General features: G+C 36.3%; 1 non-coding gene across 1 annotated transcript; it reads right to left on the reverse strand.

Moving 5' to 3' along the window:
- Nucleotides 1–21910: 21910 nt before the first annotated feature.
- TRNAY-AUA (transfer RNA tyrosine (anticodon AUA)) lies at nt 21911–21983 on the reverse strand. Its single transcript has one exon. It is a non-coding gene; the product is annotated as a tRNA-Tyr (tRNA).
- Nucleotides 21984–24038: the final 2055 nt, after the last annotated feature.

Consider the following 24038-nt stretch of genomic DNA (forward strand, 5'->3'; position numbering starts at 1 on the left):
TGGGGACAACATTGATATTTTAGGCCAGGGGTTCTCAAACTTTGCATCGCGACGCCCTGATGCGTCGTCGGTCTATGTTTGGGGCGTTGCAGCTATAAGGCAAAATTAAAATAATTTGCACTGCAGCCTATAGTGAAACATGACATGCAAGTTCCCACTAAGTGTAGATATTTATTTAATTGCAAGTTTGTATTTTTACAAGCTGGCAAGGAACGCTAAATAAATATTTTCTTAAAAAAATACCACCAAATCTAATTTGAGGATTTTTTAAATTTTGGTAGTCGCACGGAAATCTGACATGTGAAGGACGGCGCAGACTCAAATTAGGGGATTCTTATATCAGAAGACAGCATAAAGCCCAAAGATATCAACAACATAAGGATGAGTGACGCATTTTGGATTACTTAAGAACATGTGGCCACAATTTTACTTTATAATATATGTACATTATCAAAGTATGTCAAATAAATTCATACCTATTACACCACGTTAATAGCATGCGGACAATAAGGATGCCAAATTTAATGAGTAGGCAAAATGTGAAGCAAGTAAAAATATTGTATGCAAGAAAAAAATATGTATATTAATCACGTATTAAAATTTTGTTAATTTTAAATATGTGAGATTTGTTGTAGGTGAAAAGTAGTATGTTAATCAGCCCGGTACGATTGAAAATAATAATTGTTTTATATATAAAAATATTTTACGACGATGTATAAACATCTCAGGTTATTTAGTGTCTGAATGAAGTGAAGGTGATAATGCTGGTGAAATGAGTCAGGGACCCAGCACCGATAGTTACCCTGCATTTGTTCATAATGGGTTGAGGGAAACCCATGGAAGAACCTCAATCAGGTAATTTGCCCCGACCGAGATTCGAAACCGGGCCACCTGGTTTCGCTGCCAGACATGCTAGCCGTTACTCCGCAGGTGTGAACTCGTTCTTATATATTGATGCAATATTGGCAACAAACTTCCTCGGTCTTCCATCGTGTATTTCGAGGTTCAGAGATTGTTAGAAATTTGTATGTCTAGGGATCTGCAAAATCAGCTTGCAGTTTCGGCTTTGTAAGTTCATATTACCAACAAAGTGATCCAAAAATAGCGACTGGGAGCCGTAAGCTTACTTCCAGGTTACGCTCGGGCGTCAGTTCAAATCCTGCGTATGCTAATTATCTAATTGAGTTTTACTCCAGGATTTTTTCTCAATTTGACAATGAATGCGAATCCTCTGTTTCATCTGGCCAAATACCGTCTCGCTATCTCCAGTTTATCAAAAGTTAAAGAACCGAGTAGTTGATGCAGTGTCTTTAAATACCCGATTAAAATATAAATTCACGAAGATTATACATTGTTTTTCATTATAAATGTTACACGCTCCACAATAACTCTGTTCTTTTATAATGTTGCTAATAACATCATCTTTATATCTTATTTTCTTGAAGCATTATTCAAAAGAAAAATAAGAACATAAGTTTTCTTTTTCTGGATTGCAAACCAAAGACATTCTTCAATTTCCGAACGTGTGACACTTCAATTCACTGATTAAATTTCCAGCTTCTTTACTTGTTAATGTTTAGGATTTACCGGGCTGGCTAGTTTTGAAGTCTTGTTCTTCTTTGTCCATTGACTAGGCGTTGGAGAATGAAGAACAAGTCTTTGAAACTAGTCAGCCAGGTAGGCCTAAATCCTAAATATTAATAAGTAAAGAAGTTAGAAATTTAGTCAGTGATATATAAGTGTTAAAAGTGTATATAGAAAAATGAAGACTTCAATTCAATCATATAATATTCTACTGATTAAGATGATATATGAAATTAATTTTGCACAAATTGAAATTAAATAACAGTAAGTTTTATATTTAAGAAAATTGGCATTTGAAAATTATATAAATGCTAAAATAAGTGATGGTATAATGATACTGTAAGCGTATGCCTTTCTTCCCATTTGAAATTTGTAACAGCTATACATTTTAACGAAATTTGTAAAACCTAGTTACGTGTAAGTAAATTTCTATTTACAACTAGTAAATGTTAATCCTTTAAGAAGAAAGGAAGATTTATGTTTAGTGACAGACAATCCTATGAGGAAGTATATCTAAAATTTGTATGTGCCAGCCCACCTGTCCACTTACCCGACCTCGGAGGGTTACATTTAGACTGCATTCACATGTGTGTGTATCCAATGTCTACCCACTTCACTTGCGTGATTCGGGTTCCGCATATTGCGGATAGATGTCAGGACTATCTACTATTTGTAAAGTTGCACACCACTTCGGCGGGCCATGCTATGCATGATGTATATCTGTGGAGAGCTATGTCGTGTTCTTGGATGAGTGTATATGTAAGTGTTCGTGTAAGTGTAGTGTAGGGAATGGGTGAGGATGACGATGAAGATGGAGAAGGGGAAATTCAGTGCCAACACGTAGCCTACTCCTGTCGAATAGCACAGATGGGGAACCAGGCTTAACGTCGCATTCCAACGGACGAATTACTATCAAGAGTGACATAATATGCCTTCTCTTCATATGCACTGCGGATAGATTTGGGATTTAACTCAGGCATATTGGTGCACTATCTAGTGTTGAGAAGTTGTGCACCGCTACCTCTCCTAGTCCCGAGGTATAAATTTTACACGACTCCGCCGGGAATCGAACCCGGGCGGATAGTATGCAACCAGACGCGCTGCCACAGAACTAACTAGGCAGACCAACTGCATTCACATAGAAAAGCAGAAATATCTCTGATGGTCATATAATTAGGCCTAATATAATTGGATTGATAGAGGCAATCAGCACTAGATTGTTATAGGAATTTAAGTCCTGTGTACCTAACGCCTCTGTCCACAAGGAAATACCTGTTAGGTCAGAGGTTGAGAACTTTCCTTTACTTGGCTGTATCAACTACTAGATTATTTAGCGTGGATGAGATTGGTGATGGCAAGATGGTATTTGGCGACATGAGGCCGAGGATTCACCTTGGATTACATGACATTCGCCTTACAGTTGGAGAGAACCTCGAAAAAATAACCAAGTAATCAGCCGAAGCGGGAATCGAAGTCACGCTCGAGCGCAACTCTGGATCGGCAAGCAAGCGTCTCAGCCGACTGAGCTACGCTGGTGACTGTGAGTAAACGTTAGGGCCATTGTGAGGAGGGAACTATAGATCAGTGGAGAAAAGCCTTTCAGTTTGCAGCGTCACGCCTTAAAACCTCGAAGCTATCACCTATCCCAAACTTAAGTTATTGCGTGAATTATATTTCTTACTTTTCTTATCATAGGCCCATACTAACAGCTCTCCAACAGACCAATTCAGATAATACACTAATTTGTAAATACATATGCATTCTTAGACACAAACATTAATCGATATCCTGTTGCGTGAATTTGTCTAAGTCCACCTCCGGGCAGCGTCTGGTTCACATGATGTATATTTTGCACTTGTTTTACTACTTGAATGTATCTTTGTTATAGATTATTCATAACACTAGATTTATAAACCGACAGAAAAATCAATAAACAATCAAAGTAAAGAAAAACAGAGCGGTGTCTTGCATAAGAAATTCGTTCACGTATAAAACTAACTTCTCACGAAATCAACAAAGCCTTCTGGAAGGGACTTAGCTTATGGCAACTGGTCATTTTTTCATGTCTAACAAGGTACATTCACGAAGTGCCTGACTGATAATGGTATAAAATCAAATACAATGGAAAGTTCAACTGTAATCAAAGTTTATGGTACCAATTTTAGCTGCCCATAGTGCAATTTTACAATGTTTATGAGCCTAGATAGATATTGGTATAATAATGAATACGGAAGGAAACTCATTTATTGTTCTACTAATTTTAGCTGTCCTTACATATACTTAAACATGTTTATGGGTGTTAATGTAGAAATCCGTTAAGCACAATTAATGTAAACGACAATAAGCACATTGCTTGAATTATGCATTTCTGCAGTTGGGAGTTGAGGAACTCGAATCTTCAGTGTCCCAGATAACATTGGCAGGAGCTTCAAATGCATCACATTCAACTGGAAAAGTAGCTTTCCTCCAGGCATGCTTAATAATGTCAGTGAATATGGGTGATAAACACATAAAGGTAACGGTAACAACCACTTCACCTGGTACAAATCCCTTGTTCATCTGTTGGATGTATATTTTTTTCGTCAATGGAAGAAGTTCACCAAACGTATTTGTGAAAGAGTTTGATTGACAATAGTGATATTGATCTCCAGAGCCGTAACGCTATCATCAACCTGCATGCACTTACCCATAATCAGTTCAGTGCCCCCATATTCACTACCATGATTAAGCATGCCTGGAAGAAAGCTACTTTTCCAGTTGAATCTGATGCATTTGAAGCTCCTGCCAATGTTATCTGGGACACTGAAGATTCGAGTTGCTCAACTCCCAACTGAAGAAATGCATCATTCAACGAATGTGCTTATTGTCGTTTACATTAATTGAATCGGTCATTTGTAAAACCACGTGAGTCACAGAAAAAAAGTTTCGAGAAAAATAGAAAAAACTATACCTATAGTTAATGCATTTTCTGTTAGGTGTGTGAAATTTTTACAGGAGGACCGTGCATTAGTATTTCTGATTACAAAAGCATTGTATCTTAATTATCTCATTTCATATCACCTTAAAATATTATTTTAATTTCTTGGACTCATGTTGTTTTAACAAGTACCAATAATAACAACTCCAGTATCCTGACAAAATATGGATTGTATTGTTTGTTGTAGTGTGGAATACATTATTATACAGTTTTCAATCAATTTATATTGTTATTTTATTTCATATTCAAAATGATTCATATCATTCACAAATTAAATTAAAAATATCATAGTCGACTAAAAAAATGTTATTCGCGAGTAATTAATTTTCATACCAATGTGTCACATGTTTAATGGCAATGTATGAGTACAGACATATCTTTAGTTTGCAATAAGAAAATAACATAAATTGCATAATATCCCTCCAAAAATGACGGTGTTTCTTGCCTTGGAATCTCTCTTCGAGGATTTTTTCTCTTTATATCATGCACTTCTACAAGTACTTGAAGATATACAGGTACACATCTTGTTCATTTTTGCTTTCAAATGACGTAGTTTTATTAAAAATGTGTATTCTGACTGGTACAGGTACTTTCATAGAATACTGTTGATTATTTTTCTTCTACAGAACTCTTGGAACTACACTCACTGCCCAACACCTTGACAAAGAAGTGCATGATAGCAAATGCGTCATGGCTGCATCATGGCGTCAAGCGTTAAAGCCACATGAGTCCGGGACTGATGTGGTTTTGAAAGAACTCAATATTTTAAGATTTTATAGAATGCTTAGTAATGATCGGACTCATGTTGTTTTGACTGGAAATGATGCGTCTACCCACAGTGCTTCCTATAGTACCGGTAACTCATTTTCGTAAAAATGTGGACTCATGTGGTTTTACAAATGACCGATTCAATTGTGCTTAACGAATTTCTACATCAACATCCACAAAAATGTTTAAGTATATGTAAGGGCAGCTAAAATTATTACCTTAAGAATAATTATTATTAATTTATAGATGAGTTTCCGTCCGTAGGCATTATTATACCATTACCTATCTAGCCTCATAAACATTGTATAATTGCACCATTGGCAGGTACAATTGGTACCATAAACATTGATTACAGCTGAACTTTCCATCCTATTTGATTTTATACCGTTATCAGTCAGGCACTTCGCGAATGTACCTTGTAAGAAGATACATACATATGGTATATGCTCAATAAAGAAATAATATAAGACATAAATTGCATTAAGTTTCTTTCATTCTCAATTATATTCACATTTCTTACAGATAAAAACAAATTTCTTAAAAATCTAAATATCAAAATAGCATAATACACAACCCAGAGCATAAACATATGAATCCCCTGTCACGTTTTATGACTGAATTACTGCTAAAACATGGCCATAAAAGTTTACTCTATAGTCTAAAAATTACTATAAAAACAACCCGTATTCTACAATAAATATCATGGATTTTCGAATAAACATTTTAACATAAACTGTTTTTATTTTCCGCAAAGGAACAAAACATTTTAAACCTTTTTGTTTGTCATAGCTCTAGGAATAATTATTGTACGAGTAATATAAAACGTTCCTTTGCAACCTGTATAATATAACATTTTTCCTTACAAAAATATTTTTTTAACCGTACAAAATATGTTATGAAAGGTTGTTTGTTTATTTTTCATTTAATTTACCTCTTCCGTTCAGTAAGAAAAAAAAAATCACGATGAATTACACGTTCACACAATTTCATCAACAATATCCAACTGGAAATTTTGAAATACACAATCGAATCTCCAGAGCTATTTAATGCCTTTCATTATTGACTAACAATTCTGGACATGTGCCGGTGATACTTTCTCAAGAGACACTAGAAATGACTTCTCGCCTAGGGGACCAATGCAACAATAGCTGAACCAGGAGGATTTGAGTTTATATTCAGAAGATTTTCTTGGACAATTCTGCACGCTTCCAAAACCATACCTTTTGAATCTCCCTGTCAGTGCTTAAAGAGAAGTGCAATAAACTGCTGCGCCGAGCAGTGAGTCTAATGAAAGCAACAAAACAGTGCAACTTGTCTGCTGTGACGAGAATCCAAGCCCCGCAAACCGGTAGGGTATAATGTCACAAACATGTTCACGTCTGACCATTTGTTACAAAGTAAATATTATTCGACGCCTTGAAAACGACGCAAATATTAAGGATATTCTTCAGAGTTTAAGGTAATATTTTTTTTTATTTTTTATTTCTTTCTTTCTATCTTTTTAAATTTCTTATTTATTTATTTATTTATTTATTTATTTATTTATTGTATTATATATATGCAGAGTGTTTCAAAAATACGGGGCATAATTTCAGGTATGTATTTCCCACATGTAGACAATCAAAATAGTTCATTAAAACATGTGTCCGGAAATGCTTCATTTCACAACATTGAAATTCACCGGAACGTTTTTCTTTCCGCAGGTCGTTGTCATTACAGAAGATGTTCAAAATGTCCACCTCCTGCTTGAATACAGACCTCACATCGGTGTCTCATTGACCTGCGAACACGATCTCAAACTCTAGGAGTATTGCGTATGTCCTCAGAACATGCCACAATTCGATTCCGAAGGGATTCCAAATCAGGCACCGGAGACGAATAAACCAATGATTTTAAATGGCCCCACTAGTAGAAATCGATAGAAGGAGTCATGTTCACAGCCTCCAGAATCTCCTCCTGTACTTCTGGAGTTGTAGATCTTGGTCGTCCCCTTCCCAAACCGGGAGAGTTAAATTTTCCATACTCGCACAGACGGTAATGGAGACGTACAAATGTCTTCCGATCTGGACATTGTCGCTGTGGGTACCTCTCCTGGTACAAACGACGAGCCAGCGCAGCATTGCCGTCCGCCTTACCGTACATGAAGTGTGTCTCTGCTAGCTCTTGATTTGAATACATGTCGCACAGTCTAACGCCTACACAACACTGAATGTAACCTTAGCCTCGGAATGAACTGTCAGAGTGCCCTCTTAATGTCTCCTTTGACGGCAACGACCTGCGGAAAGAAAAACGTTCCGGTGAATTTCAATGTTGTGAAGGCCATAACTCGGAAATAAAGCATTTCCGGATACATGTTGTAATGAACTATTTTGATTGTCTAGGCCTACATGTGGGAAATACATACCTGAAATTATGCCCCGTATTTTTTAAACACCCTGTATATATATATATATATATATATATATATATATATATATATATATATATATATATATTGTAGGATATAAAATTAATTTGTATTAACATTGTATCAGATTCACTCTTTTAAAATGAATTAACAATTCTTAAATACCCATTTCCGTATGATCGATTGTTTACTGTCAATAAGGCCGGGATTATACGGACGCGCTGCGGCAGTAACGCGGTATTACATGTAATGCGCGGAGGAAATTGTGCACTCTGGAACAAGCGGTGCGCACGATACGAACCATCTGAGCAGCGCGCATGCCTCAAACACCTTTCTAGTTCCATTCTATCTAACACGATGTACGGCCATGGAAAAACGAGGAGGCTTTGTTAACTGCTATTGGCGCTTTGGTAGTAATAGGATACATTTTCAACAGAAAGAAACGTAGACCTACAGACTGTACAAGAAGCTGCTAGGGAGTAGTTTGTTAAATGCAATAAACTTTCAATAAGCGGCCAGTATAAAAACCTTAGGACTACTCGGCTGATTTCCACCAGTTCTGGAGAATTATTGATAAAAATTGGGCCAAACTAAAAAATCAGTCACCAACGTGCGAGAACCAATCTGAAGTCAAGATAGGACAGTAGGCCTATTTATTGTACTAAACTCAATTCATCCTTTGAATAATGTTATTGTGTACTTAATTAACTAAGCATGTAAAACAGTATTTTTGGTTGATTGTCTGTATATGTCAATATTCCATGTTCGCACTGACTTTACGATTCTTGGTGACAGGGGATTAGTTTACAAGCCCTCAATACCTTTTGCGAATTTCAAAACATTATCGGAGAAATAATTCCAGAAGTTTGCCCAGCATTAAGGGGAGGCAGAGGTGAATATTTCAAAATCCACAAAATTTATCCGATTTGTTTGAAATTGATCATGGATATTAAGTATGTTATTAGTAATAAACATACCAAGTTTCAACTTTCTAAGTACAATAGTTCTGTAAATATTAATAATTTTATAAAAATTTATATCGTTTGATATAAAATGCTCTATACACCATATTGTAAGAAATGTTCAATATTTCTTTTTATTTATATGTTCAGAGAAGGTATATAAATAATGATAAGTATTAGTTTATTATGGGAATAATATAGTAATACAGTTATCTTGGTTTTAATTTCATACTTTTAAAGGGTACAAAATCAAAAACTAACATCGGAATATGAAAATAAAGATAATAAAAATGGAAAAAACCAAATTTTCATTTTTTCTTCAGCTTTTGTTCAAAATTTCACCTCTGCCTCTCCTTAAAGAAAAGTGTCAAGATGAGTTAAATCATAGTACCAACATAATGTGCTTCTTTAATGGAGATATTTTAATTGCAATACAAATAATGAGCCATTGAGAGAATTAGAGTTAAAAATTCGAAATATTACACAAAGAAAAATCAATATTTCGAAGTCGCATTGTAATAAAGAAACACATACAATGAAACTACAAACATTTTCTTTTTCGAGTAATCAAAATTTGATTGCCAAATAAAAACTAATTATGGTTTATTTAACGACGCTCGCAAACTGCAGAGGTCATATGAGCCGTTCAGAGCAAAAGTGGTGTAAGTCAAAACTGGATAATGAGGTTTAAAGTAAAAATTCTGTAAAATACAGCGCAAAGTATGAGTTAATATGTCCTTCGTGCTATCCATTGACTACTAATAGTTTAAATGAATTGAATATTAATTGCTACTTTGCGCTGTATTTTACAGAATGTTTACTTTAACCCTCATTACCCACTTTTGACTTGCACCACTTCTGCTCTGAATGGCTCATATCAGCATGGCCGGTGTGCCGGAATTCTGTCCTGCAGGAGTTCTTTTACATGCCAGTAAATCTACTGACATGAGTCTGTCGCATTTAAACACACTTAAATGTCATTGACCTGGGCCGGGATAGAACCCGCAACCTTGAGCGCTATACCAACTATGCTACTCAGGCAGACTTTGCCAATTGATGTTTTTAATTTAAGTGTAGTCAAAATGAGTATTTTAAATCAGCCAAAGAAAATGATTTTAAAATAAAACATCCGATAATAATCCGCTACAGCCCGTGAAGGGCCTAGATCGACCAGCCGGCTGCTGGCCTCACGACCACATTCCAGAATGGAGGCATGGTGCGGTTAGCACGATAATCCTCCCAGCCGTTATAGCTGGCTTTCGCAAACGGATTTCGCTACCCACCGTAGCTCCCCAAATGCATCACGATGCTGGGTGGGCACCGGTCCCATACACTGGCCGACATTTCATAAGAAAATTTCTTCCTCCATGAGGACTCGAAACAGCAAAATAAAACATAGGAATGCAAAATATATACAACAAATACTACAAAAATTGTTATTCAATTCATTAAAAATAATAAGAAAAAAAAAACAGAAAACATTAAATGTGCTGGTTTTGACTATCGGAGTAGCCTATGTGATTAACATTCTGGGGACGGAGTTTTGACTGGATGATGTTGGAGAGAGTCAAGAGAGTTTGATTCAAATCCGAAAGTGACAGGGTGTAGCGTAGTAAGAATGGGATTGGAGATTTTGTCATTAAAGTCGGCTTGAGAAGACTTGAGTCGGAGGACGTTGCGGTGGTTCGGGAGCTGAAGCATAGTAAGTTGAGGGAGTAATTGATTGAGTAGGTTGTCTAGAGTAACCCATTTGGGAATAAGACATCAAATGAAGGTGCAGATGAATGAAAACGTTCTTGTCCATAGTAAGTTGGTATTTCAAAGAAGTTTCGTTTTGCTTTCACCTGAATGTAATAAATAGCTTGCTGAATTCCTTTGCTAGTAGTCGCATGATATGCTATTATTTTCGATAAAAGAACGTACAAAATGATTTGACTTCACACTGTTCAATAGTGATCCTTAACCTCCCAGAAACCATCGGCGTGGTTTAGGCGGTAGCGCGTTTGCCTGCTGATTCGGAATTGCGCTCAAGCATGGGTTCGATTCCCGCTTGGGCTGATTACCTAATTGTGTTTTTCTGAGGTTTTCCTCAATCGTAAGACGAATGTCAAGTAATCTATGGCGAATCCTCGGCCTCATCTCGTCCATTACCAATTCGCTATCACAAATTTCATCGACACTAAATAGAACCTAACCTAGTAGTTGACTGAACGTCGTAAAATAACCAATTGAAAAAATTAACGTACCAGCAGCGGCTTGCATAATTCCAACAGTGTCTGTCAGTAATTCTGTACTATCATCCTGCTTTTTCGCTCGTTTTGGAGCCCTGTCTCATCTTGCGTATTCACTGGCACGTTCCGTTGTCAATATCGCCAGGTTTCCACAAGACAGGGCATTATTTATGAGGTCCAGTCTAGTTCAGACCACTCCATGCTTGGGGTGTGCGCGCTTCACGAGACAAACGGCAACGAACCCGTCCACACTGCGGCAACGAATCCCTTTGTGTTCGCGACAAAAACCGACAAGAAACGGATCGCTGCGCGGCATTTGAGGTGTGCGCGTTCTGGCCGCAGCGCGTGCTTGAAATCGCGTACAAACGAGCGAACGAGGCCTCGAATTCTGTTCGACCCTTGTTGCATTACTGCCGCAGCGCGCCCGTGTATTCCCGGCCTAATATTCCTCGACATTCATGCAGTACCTAACCATGATGTTTGCCGATTGCAGGGAACTTGCTCCGCGTGTTATATCTAAGTAAGTAGACGTTGACTTTCTTCTATATCGACGGAGTAGTGTAGTCATTTTGTCTACGAAAAGATTTCTTAGGAATCTGTCGTGAGCAATCTTATTTTAATTTGATGTCTGTAGACATTTATAAAGCACTAGCTGAAAGTACCCGGCGTTGCCCGGGTTTTCCTTTCTGCTTCTGTTTTCAAATGAACTGGTTGTTAAATTTTCGGAAATTTCAGAAACCCAACTATAGATAACCAAAACGAATTGTTTTACTAAAGTTTCCTCGCACATAAAGATGAATCTTTACTAAACTTCACTTAGCCTACATGAATTAATACTCCTTAGCCAAATGCCTGCCAGATTTAACTAAATTTAAAATAATTGTAGACCAGGCACCGAAAAGAAAATATTTCATCATGTGCCTGACGTTCAACTTTGTTTTAAATTTATATATTTATTTGTTTTGTTTATATATCTCTGCCGGTCAGTTACTGCTAAATTTCAAGTGCTTTATCTTAGTCGTGGCTGTCAGCATATTAAACACCATTAATTTTTCTGCTGTCTCCGTTCCTCCCCGCCACAAATGTAATGTTGTACAGAGGTAGAGAAAAAATAATTATAAGATCTGTACATTTAACTCAAGCTGTGCTGACATACATTTCACGTAATTTCATGTCTATGTGTGCTTTCACTTGAACTTCAGAGACAACTGATGGTAATTAGAGAATTCTCTTGTTCCCAGTCTGAATCGTTGGGGTGTCATTGTGAGCCTAAATTTATCTATCGGTGGTACCAAAGAATCAATATATACGTACGTAATTCAATTTATATTGGAATGTTTTTTACCCCTTGACAGCTGTACGCCCGCTTATATCATACCCGGCCTTTTTAAAAATATTTATTTATTTATTTTATTGGGTTATTTTACGACGCTGTATCAACATCTAGGTTATTTAGCGTCTGAATGATATGAAGGTGATAATGCCGGTGAAATGAGTCCGGGATCCAGCACCGAAAGTTACCCAGCATTTGCTCGTATTGGGTTGATGGAAAACCCAGGAAAAAACCTCAACCAGGTAACTTTCCCCGACCGGGATTCAAACCCGGGCCACCTTGTTTCGCAGCGAGACGTGCTGACCGTTACTCCACAGGTGTGGACCTTTTAAATATTACATGAGATATTATATCTAACAAATTCAGAACATATTAAATATATTACTTTTTATTTTATATACAGAATGCAGATAGAGTATAATTTTGCAAGAAGTCATTGTTCAGCATAAATAATAATATTCTGAAAGACTTCCTATGTTATAGAAAATGAAGTGATCGTTCTTTCCACAACGCTTGACATACTACACTGGCAACCTGATTACACAGATAAAATTTCGCAATAACACAGTATTGGACATGGGCAATAATATTTTGAAAGATATACATTTTAGAATTACTGTAAGTAGTATATCGAAATGATAGCCGTCCAAATCTTGGATTTAAAATATCGGCATCCCAATCAATTCAAATGAACAAAAATAAAGAAAATGTAAATTAATATCTTATTATTAGTGGACTTACGTATATTCACATACTACATTAGGAACATGACAAAAGTCTCATGCATACAATTCGTTTTCCCGTCTTTTGTATAAATGTATATATATGTTTAGGTGTGCTCACTTGAAAGCAAGTTACGCAATTATTGACAATGTGAAAAACACGGAGATTTAAGTGAATGTCTGCAACTTTGAGCGACTATCCTTGGGCTTTAATTTACTATGGTCATTACGAATGCTAGTTGCACTGAAATGGCAGTTGCTTAAAATCGAATGGCATGTTATTGGCTATCATAAGAATATGTGGGATAAAAACATCTTTTCCTTTCGTTTTGCCAGTTAATACTGTCACTTCTATTACGTTTGTCATGAGTTCTTTCACACCAATTCCTGTTCCATTGCATAATTCTTGTGGCTCAATATTTCGCAATAGTACTATTGGTGATTCAATATTAAGTATTACATTATGTGTTGGCAATCCTTGTGATTGCAAAGAATTTAAGAATTCAGTTTGATAAAACACTATCTACAACTGCCTCGAGAAAAACATAATACGGTTCTGGACTTCATAAGGATACTTATTGCATGAAATGTCTAGATTTTGGCCTTCATGATGTATCTACAATGTTATTTTATATCGTTTTGCTTTTTCCATGGCCTCATGAAAGTCGATGTTGAATACAACAGACAATAATAAAGAACAATTGACTATAGAAGATTGCATTTTAGTATTATACATGAATGATTGATCGTATTTATTTTTAATTTTTACTATTTTAATTAATTTAACGTCCATTTTAACAATTTTAATATAGCCTATGTTCTTCTCCTGGTTATGAAGGTTAAATGTGCAAACTTTGGTACATATTGGTCAAAGCGTGTAGATTTGTATAGGGAACATACATACATACCCACATTCACTTTTATATATTAGATTACCATTATTTCGATGAAAGATAAAAGTCATTTCACAAAAATATCATACGTAATGGAGAGAGGAAAAAATCTTACGAAGAGATTTAATTGCTATGCAATCATGGACGCTCAATTAACCAGAAGAATAAAGAAGTTTGAACTTGTAATACAACATAGAGTCTTTCCTTGTACGGTACATAATTGAAACATATGCTATGCACATATTCCCCACCAAGACATAGTTACAGAGCGTTCCGAACTTCTTCCACCTCTTTCCCTTCCACTGAATGATATTCATAAGTTCCTTTATGAAAGTTGTGCAGTCAAAGACAACGGAAAAAATGTATGAAATAAAAAACTAGTAAATTTAATGGAGAATGCGGCGTTCTCTTTTGCCCATTAAAACAAAGCTATTCTTGAGAGACGGTCTACTTCAGCGTTCATTTAAAATTCCGAGGTTCTTTTAGGCAAGTCCTCTTTGAAACTGTGTTCTTTTATTTGCTCTGTCGTTTTATATATGAGTCGTGCCACATACTCCTACGGGGCGGGTGTAAGACGAGGCAGCTTTGCATTCACTCTTACTCAAGAGTTTTTATTTTCTAGTTATACAGGATGTATAGTAAGTTAGTTGATTAGTTTGCAGTGCTGGTGACTTGACAACTAAGTCATTGGCTCCTCTTAATTTGTCTCGACTTGATACTCGCTGTCAATTTTCACACCTTGTACAAATATGTTGGTGCATTCGTCACGCACGCGAGGTTCCATGTCAGCAAAATTATGTATCGACATTTTCGCAGCCTTTTGTATTAGATAAATTGAATCATAGTTGACGTGGTAAATATCTGTTGCTGCATCTAGTACAAGTCATACTTTATGTGGCAGGAAAGCTACGTCACTGTTTTAGTTCACCTTCATTCCAAATACATGTTTCATGTATACCAATGGCTAACATCCCTAACGTTCTCCTCGAAACATAACAAAGAACTTAAATTTGTACACAAAATAACCGTAAATTTCAACTGTCGAGTTACTCATTAGTCACTGAAAATATGTTGGTCGATTTTGCTTTATCCTGTAATATATATAATTTATTTGCTCGACAATACTATAATATGCTTATTACGGTGATATAACTGTACCTTAATGACATACATTAAAGTACTGCTATTCATTATGTTATTTCAACTATCGACTTCCAACTAGGCTTATGCGATATTGATTAATATCGTACGCGCAACAACCCGAAAGCCTTGAAACTGCACATTTAACAACATGTATTTAAAATAAGATAAATTCTCTTCACGTTAATCTTAATATTCTAATAAATTGAGTTCATTTTCTGTGGTTTAATGTGTGTTGCTTTCAGGTTAAAATCGTCAAACTAAAGCCGTACAAAAATCAATAAATACGGCGTACACGCAAAAGTGCTCCGTGCTTGCCATCTGTTGCACTACTCGGAAACAGGCTGAAAAGACACTCATGGTTCGGGACTGCCATCTGTAGCAATAGTCGAGAACACAATGAAAATATACTCATGGTCACCATTTCATTATCGGTAAAGTAACAAGGTAAGATATTTGTAAAGCTCAAAATTTAGACATTTAATTATGGTCGAACAAAAAGTCATATGCATCTTGCCTTTAATGGTAATTAAGAAGTTCACATGAAATGTGTTTCTTAATTACTACCATTATAGACTCGTTACATAATATACTATTTCGAAGTATCCCTAGGCTATCCAAACTAATTTTGTAAATGTGACTTTGATCCACTGTAAAATTAGTTTTCCAGCGCCAGTATTATGGCAATGGTCGGGTTTGCTTTCTCATTTAATATTGTTGTAGGTGTACCCACTCAATTTTTGGTAAGTATTACGTTATAAATTCAGTGTGAAAATAATTAGATAGTATTCATCTATCTGTTCTCGCTTAATATTGTTCACACCGCTTACTCCTTTTCTTTGTCAGGATTCCCCATATTTTGTTCCTAAGTTCTTAATCTTTGCGATAGAGTTCACTATAGCCTCGTCGCTCTTATTTCTGGCAGCCAATCACGTTGCAGGTCGGCTACATTTAAACGTGTGCGGCTTGTCATTCGCTGCTGATGACGTTATGCACTTCCTAAGGCTCGATAAATACTTAATATAATCGCCCGCCATTTTGGCTCTTTCGTTGGCCTTCGCAGAAAGCATATTAGGACGTTATTTGGTGCTCAATTACAGTGCGTTTGATTTATTATCATAGGAGCTACGACATGATAACGTTTAACGGTACGGCAAATAGATTTCTCTCCTGGTAGCTCGACAACGAAAGAACAAAAATGGCGAACGATACTATCTGCCTAGAATTTATAGAGTTTTCACTTCCTAAGGCGTAACCAAAGAGGAGTCACGCCGGAAATAACAGCGACGCGACTATAATTATTTTTCCAATCTACTCGCGGTTGTCCTACTGATTACAGTGCTTCACTTTGATCTGGCCACTTGTCTGAAGTAAACCTTGTTCGAAATCACATGGAAGTTGGGTAAGACGTTTGTATGATCTTATTTTATTGTGTACTTAATTAGAAGATCTAAATAATTATTCCTATTACTTGTCTATTTGCTTCCAGGCGTTCGTTAGATTCATATTAATTCATATTAGAACATCTTAACATAATTTGTATCGTTAGTGTAAATTAATCACCTCTTCAATTCAGTATTGTTATTCGCGTCTACTACCTCAGTGTTAGTTCTTGTGCCATTGCATCTGTTTGAGTGCAAACACACTCCTTACTGTAATAATTGTAATATTGTTACATCATAACATTATTGAATTGTGTTATTAGAAAATTTATTGTTCCTGATTTGAAGTAAAGTTTACTGGATCCCTCGATGTCCTTTTGGACATATAAGGGATAGTGGTTTTGCACCAACCAGGATATTAATCACAACGACTCGGTTACAGGAGTGACGAAGCATACCACTGGCTGTGGGAGTAGTTCATTCGTTCATTCATAGTGTTCTGCTCAAAGGCAGGTCTTTCACTGCAAACCCAGCATTCTCCAGTCTTTTCTACTTTCTGCCTTCTTCTTTGTCTCCTCATATGATCCATATATCTTAACGTATTCTATCATCTGATATCTTCTCCTGCCTCGAAATCTTCTCCCGTTCACCATTCCTTCCAGTGCAACCTTCAGAAGGTAGTTTCTTCTCAACCAGTGACCCAGCCATGTGGGAGTAGTAGCAGTTATTAAAGCAATATTTAATTTAGTTTCGATAGTCTATGTCTTGATAACCTCAATACGAATGGACACAGAATGCCAGTGAGTTAGCATTTATTCATCCTGCTTTCTAACTACTGAAGTATTTAGTCCGGTCTTGGTAACTGCGACCACATTATGGCAATTCAATGTAAAATATTGTTTCACACGTTTGTTTTAGAGTTATCGACTAGTGGTGGTAATTGTAACTTTATGAATTCAATGCTGAATTTATTGTACAGTATAAACTAGTGTTTGTCAGCACTCGCTGAAATGGGTATCGGGTAAGAAGTGTATCGGAACATGCATGGTTGTGCAGAAGGGAGAGGAAGAAAGCTGCCTCAGCTGTTACGGCCGATCAGTGGAGAGTAGTCAGTAGCTAGCAGAGAGGACTATAGTTGTCGCACCGTTAAATATTATAATGTCGTAGCTCCTATGATAGCCAATCAATCATGCTGTAAATTTTACGATTCATAGATAAATTTCTAAGGAAAGCATAGAAAAAATTCGAAATTAAATTGTGTTTTTGGAAAGTAAGAAAAAAAATACTAAGTTCGAAGTGATATGTTCAAAGACATTGATATTCTCAAAAGTTGGTAAGAGGCAAACGTTTTTATTTTTCACTTTAGATGGGTGTCAAAGCGAGAGAAATGTTTAGAAAGAATGAAAATTAGTTTTAAAAGTGATTGCTACTCAAAATATTTACTAATTTCTGAGTTACGGCGAGTTAAACAAAGGAGCGTTTCCGTCTGGCTGACTTTCGCGTGCAAAGTAATTAAACTTATGTCTATTAGAACTGCGGATTCTCATAGAAATCATCGCCCTGATTTCAAATTTATTTTCAAAATATTTCCATTGCTTAAAGTTTTGTAATTAATTGTCAGTTTTGAAATTTAATTAAAATATTTCTGTTACATAAATAACATGTGCTGATTAAACGCTGATTAAAATTCATTACATTTAGTACTGGTATTTAAAAAAAATATATATAGCTTATTTAACGACGTTCGCAACTGCAGAGGTTTTATCAGTGTCGTCGGTGTGCCGGAATTTTGTCCGGCAGGAATTTTTTTACATACCAGTAAATCTATTGACATGATCCTGTCTCATTTAAGCACACTAAAATGTCATCGACCTGGGTCGGGATCGAACCCGTAATCTCGAGCATAGAAGGCCAGCCCTATACCGACTACGCTACCGAGGCCGATTAGTACCGGTATTACTGTCACTACTACTGTTATCATTCTTCCTATTATTATTATTATTATTATTATTATTATTATTATTATTATTATTATTATTACTTACGGCTTTTAAGGAACTTGGAGGTTCACTGCCGCCCTCACATAAGCCCGCCATCGGTCCCTATCCTGAGCAAGATTAATCCAGTCCCTATCATCATATCCCGCCTCCCTCATATCCATTTTTTATTGGGTTATTTTACGACGCTGTATCAACATCAAGGTTATTTAGCGTCTGAATGATATGAAGGTGATAATGCCGGTGAAATGAGTCCGGGGTCCAACACCGAAAGTTACCCAGCATTTGCTCGTATTGGGTTGAGGGAAAACCCCGGAAAAAACCTCAACCAGGTAACTTGCCCCGACCGGGATTCGAACCCGGGCGACCTGGTTTCGCAGCCAGACGCGCTGACCGTTACTCCACAGGTGTGGACTCATATCCATTTTAATATTATCCTCCCATCTACGTCTCGGCCTCCCCAAAGGTCTTATTCCCTCCGGCCCACCAACTAACACTCTGTATGCATTTCTGGATTCGCCCATACGCGCTACATGTCCTGCCCATCTCAAACGTCTGGATTTAATGTTCCTAATTATGTCAGGTGAAGAATACAATGCGTGCAGTTCTGCGTTGTGTAACTTTCTCCATTCGCTATTTTTCGGGTACGTTTAATTCTAAAATTAATTTGATCCGTGTATATTTTTTCTAGATATCTAATTTCGGCAGATTTTAAATTACGAAATTTTCGAAAAATTATTTGTATCAATTCCTTGGTTCTATCTGTGTCCGGTTCTAATCATTCATATTATTTAGCTTTAGGCTCAGATGAAAGGTAAAAATCCCAGTGAAATTATATATTCTACTTGTCATAAATTGTGGCTTGTTTGCTTTTTTCACTAGACCCCTCAATTTCAGAAGAGACTTATATTTTTAGTTATTGACATTATAATCGAACATACTGAGTATTTATTAATTATATGAAATATGTTTAATGGAAAGTATACATGAACATTATGTGCTTCATTAAATTATTAGTGCTGAATTCCACTACCAAGTTACGTAATTTCTGACACGAACGAAGTGCCGCCACTGACTGCTTACCTGCCAGCAGCCCTGGATGCAGCAGCGTGTTTCTTTGTAAGAGACGCGAGCACAAGAGTGCACTATGGTGATAACCGCTGATATAAACAACTAAACGCATTGGGTCAGTCTTGTGTTCTCATTGAATATCGAAGTCGAAATCTCAAGTCTAGTTTTGGTAATTGGTAACTGTGAATTTAATAATTTCATTGTAAATCATTTGGATCATTGAGAATATTGGTTGACTTTGCTGTTAAGTTTGAAGTATCTCTGTAGTCTTGATGACGTAACTGTGACTAATGATTGAATTTGAAATATTATAGAGTACGAATAAGATGATAATGGCCGATCTTGCCATTAAACAATGCTGTCGAAATGTTCATTTAGTTCTTGGAAACTAACTTCTTTCATTCAGTCTAGAATCGATTAGAATATGAATGTTAGTAGGCCTATATTAACTAAACTACATTCTCGTCCTACATTTTTATCAAAGTGTACTGTCTAGCTACGGTACCGTCATTTCCCATAACTATGGTTCTGGAACACAACTATGGTCCACGATAAAACCATTGAAAGAACATTGTAGAAGTAACATAGACCGTTCGTAGATAGCCGCAGTGACTTGACTTCAAACTACAGTAAAGCAAAAATACAGTGTGTCCCAATAAAATGTGTACACTCTTTGAATGACTATAACGTTATGGAGTACAACATTTGAAAGGTTGTATCGTGGACCATAGTTGTGTTGTCATTTCAGTATGGATTGACATCGCTAGTTTCACACGACGGAGACTCAGTTGCAATATTTCCAATCCCAAATTTAAGGCAGTTTTCTCGGAACTCGCTATTCACAATTTCTCTGCAATTTATAATCATTGCCACCACTTGTATCTAATATCATAGGAAAATACAGTATTGCATATCCATGAGGCAAACTGAAGTCTGACACAAAGAAATGACGAAATTAATAATTGTCTGCATTTTATGTTTTTCATTAACTAAAAGAAACAAAGACCTTGATTTGTTAGGTAAAAATGTGTGTTCTAGCTGAATTTTGTACTGTTATAATAACACCCTTGGTACCAAGTGACTGGCGTGGTGGGACACTGCAAGTGTGCAGGCTAATATAAAAGCTCGTTACCACTAAATACTCGTGGAAACTTCCTGGAGGAATATACAAATGTGGTGTAAGAAGTAGAAGTTTTACTGATAACAATCTCAGTATAAATGAAAGGATATTAAAACCAAATGGAGGGAGTAAGTAAAAATCCACGTGGAGAATGAAGATGAGACAAGATTTCTCCAGAAATAAAATCTACTCACAGCCCAGCTTCTGCCTCTTCCTGAAGGGCACAGCCGTAGCTCTGTCAGCTGTTTAACTGCTTCTCAATAAAGAGGACCAGTGTCCATTCTAGAGAAGGTCTTTCATGATTTTTGATATAAAAAGGCTGGAGGGGTTAGATTATGATTACTTTGCTTGATCGTCGTCTCAGCACTATCACTATCACTGTCTCAACATTTTGTATATAGGACGTAAGTCAAACAACAAAACAAAATACCAATTTACTCAAAATCGTGCGAGGCAACATTCTTCTTCATTTTCTTTTTCGCGTTACGTTCAAAATTACATGAAATAGTATCCTTATGTTGGCAAAGTGTTTTCTTATCTAAAGAAATATGCTTATAACTGAAACATTTACAATAATTTCACAGGTGCTAAGACATCACTCAACATTGTAATTTGCATAAAATTTAAGTCATACCAAATATTGGTACCCGATGGGACAATGGATGACATTGTTCTTGCTCCTACCAACTCTGAACGGTCACCTGTCAGTTTTGATCGCCACTCTTTTACAGCCGTATATAGACAGTGACACACTTTATCGTAGAACAGGACTGTAACACTGCACCAAATATCTGAAGTTTGAGGTCACATTATCAGTTTGTGTTAGAATAATGGAAGCAATTAATTAGTGGAAAATTCTTTCGCAACACAACACCAGTTGTGTTTTTAGAAAAGATAACCTACAGTATACCATCAAAATGCATTCCTAGAACCTGATAGACACTGATCAAAGTTAAAAGACAAGTCAATTGAAGGGTTCCCTGCAAACCGAACATTTGGTTGTAAGTTACAGTGGAATTGGAGCTGGACTCTCAATGGAATCGTTGCAAAAATGAAGAAGATCCTGGAGCTATATATAGACAGAACCGTAAGTAATGTTATTAATTTCAGGGGGTTATTCTTTCAGATATTTCAAACCAAAGATTTTATTACAATTTTGCTCGTCTTTGCTTCCTTTTTGAGATAAAAATTGTTTTATTTGAAACATATAGGCCTATAGCGTTTTTGGGAAAGCCATTGATTTAATTACCAATATGCTCAGTCACTTTAAGACATCAGTTAATTATGATAATAAATTATTGCTTATTAGAGGAGAAAAATTCGCTCCGGCGCCGGGGATCGAACCCGGATCCTTGGTTCTATGTACCAAGCGCTCTAACCACTGAGCTACGCCGAAGTTCAATCCACAGCTCCAGATCGAATCCCTCTCTTCTAGTCTTTTTCCCTTTTTGGCCTGACTCCATGTTCGGCATATATGTATGTTAACATACGTTAACTGCCATTATACAAGGAGCGCACTCAACTAAGTGATTTGGTGTCCGAGATTCCACAGTAGCCTATATGCACTGTTTCCTCCTCTAATAACCATTGTTACCATACGTAAATAAATTATTGGAAGAATTTTAGTTTTGTCCTTTAAATGTGCAGAAATTTGATCAGAATAAATGTAACTTTTCGTTCTGCAAAGGAATTTTACAATGTTATATTACTTCGGATGAGATTTATGCACATTAAAAGGACAAAACTATAAAATTACTTCAATAATTTATTATCATAATACACTGCTCATTTTAAATGTGGATATGGAGAAGAATGGAACGTGTGAAATGCACAGACAGAATAAGAAATGAAGCTGTGTTGGAAAGAGTGGGTGAAGAAAGATTGATGCTGAAACTGATCAGGAAGAGGAAAAGCAATTGGCTTTGTCACTGACTGAGAAGAAACTGTCTACTGAAGGATGCATTGGAAGGAATGGTGAACGGGGAAAGAGTTCGGGGCAGAAGATGAAATCAGATGATAGACAAAAAATAAACTTTACAGAACCAGTCGTACGTAGTAAATAAATATCAGTCTCTAAAATCATGATTTTAATTTGATTCTAGTCTATAGAGCGAGTCAATTTATCTATTTTATATTAGAAAATCCTTCTATTAAAAACATTTACCTACATTTGTCAATATGAGCATGCTTTTGTGCAAGAAGAATCCTTTTCTTTCAACTCCAGAACATCTTACAACACTTTCAGTAACTCGTTAATGCTATCCTTTCATATTAAGCTTATAGAATGTAACAACAGAATAAATATAAATCTTACACACTTCCTCAATAATACAGCGTTGGCACCTGTTACTTTAAGTAAAGAGGCATAACAATCTTAAGTGGGCAACGTAACATTTCTCCAGTACATCATAGGGCCTATACTGATGATGCTAAGGGCATACATATTATATCGACATAAACCGTTAATATAGACAGAGTCATTGATTAAAGTCCATAGGACAGACAGGGAGATCCTTTCACACGAGATATAATCAACATATTAAAGCTATAACCAAACCCTACATCACATCAAATTATGCAGATCACATTATCAACAATAATCATGACTACAATAATATAGAAACAGATATGGAAATTTTACACTTCATACCAAAAAGTTTACAGTTAAACATCCTAGAACAGTACGAAATATATAAGAATACAATAGCATACCGACAATATATACTTAACACACAACTGCAGTTCCATACGCACACATTATTTGTCGTCATAATAAATCATAACATACAAACAGCCAACCCCCACCATAGGAGCAACACATCCCCACCCCTACCATCGACAACTGCACATCGCAGAATCAAGATCACCAGTGGTTCAAGAGACACTGAGGGCGACGACACATAGCGTCGAAACGGGCCGTCTGTCGAAGGTATATACATTTTTTAACAATTTTAACACTTTTAACGTATGACAAAGTAAATTTTATATTTACAGACAGAGTGTTATAAAATAAGACTTAAGGCAAATTGATAATTTTATTTTATTATGACCTTATGCCAACCTGACACAAGTCCGCAATACCAAATTAAAACTGAAGTTTTTCTTTTTAATAGCGTATCGGAAAAAACAAGTGACTTAAGTCCCATTGGCCATGCTCCGAAGAATTATGAAAATAAAAAGATCTACAAATTTTACATCATATTATAATCTTTAGGCCTCCTGCGGCTCGGTGAAAATTGTAATCAGTTTTTTACTCCTTATAGTAGAAACTACAAGACAACGTTTGTATACACTTACGTTTCGAATTTGGGAATTTTTTTCGATACGTCCTACTGTGTAGACCATGAAAAACATTGGTTTCAGACAATTACATAGCAAGTGGTCTACGACCTACAATATCAATGACATCCTGCATGAAGCTGGATCGTGTGATACATACTGTTTATTGGAA

This window comes from Periplaneta americana, chromosome 3, assembly GCF_040183065.1.
Source record: "Periplaneta americana isolate PAMFEO1 chromosome 3, P.americana_PAMFEO1_priV1, whole genome shotgun sequence".
Taxonomy (NCBI): Eukaryota; Metazoa; Arthropoda; class Insecta; order Blattodea; family Blattidae; genus Periplaneta; species Periplaneta americana.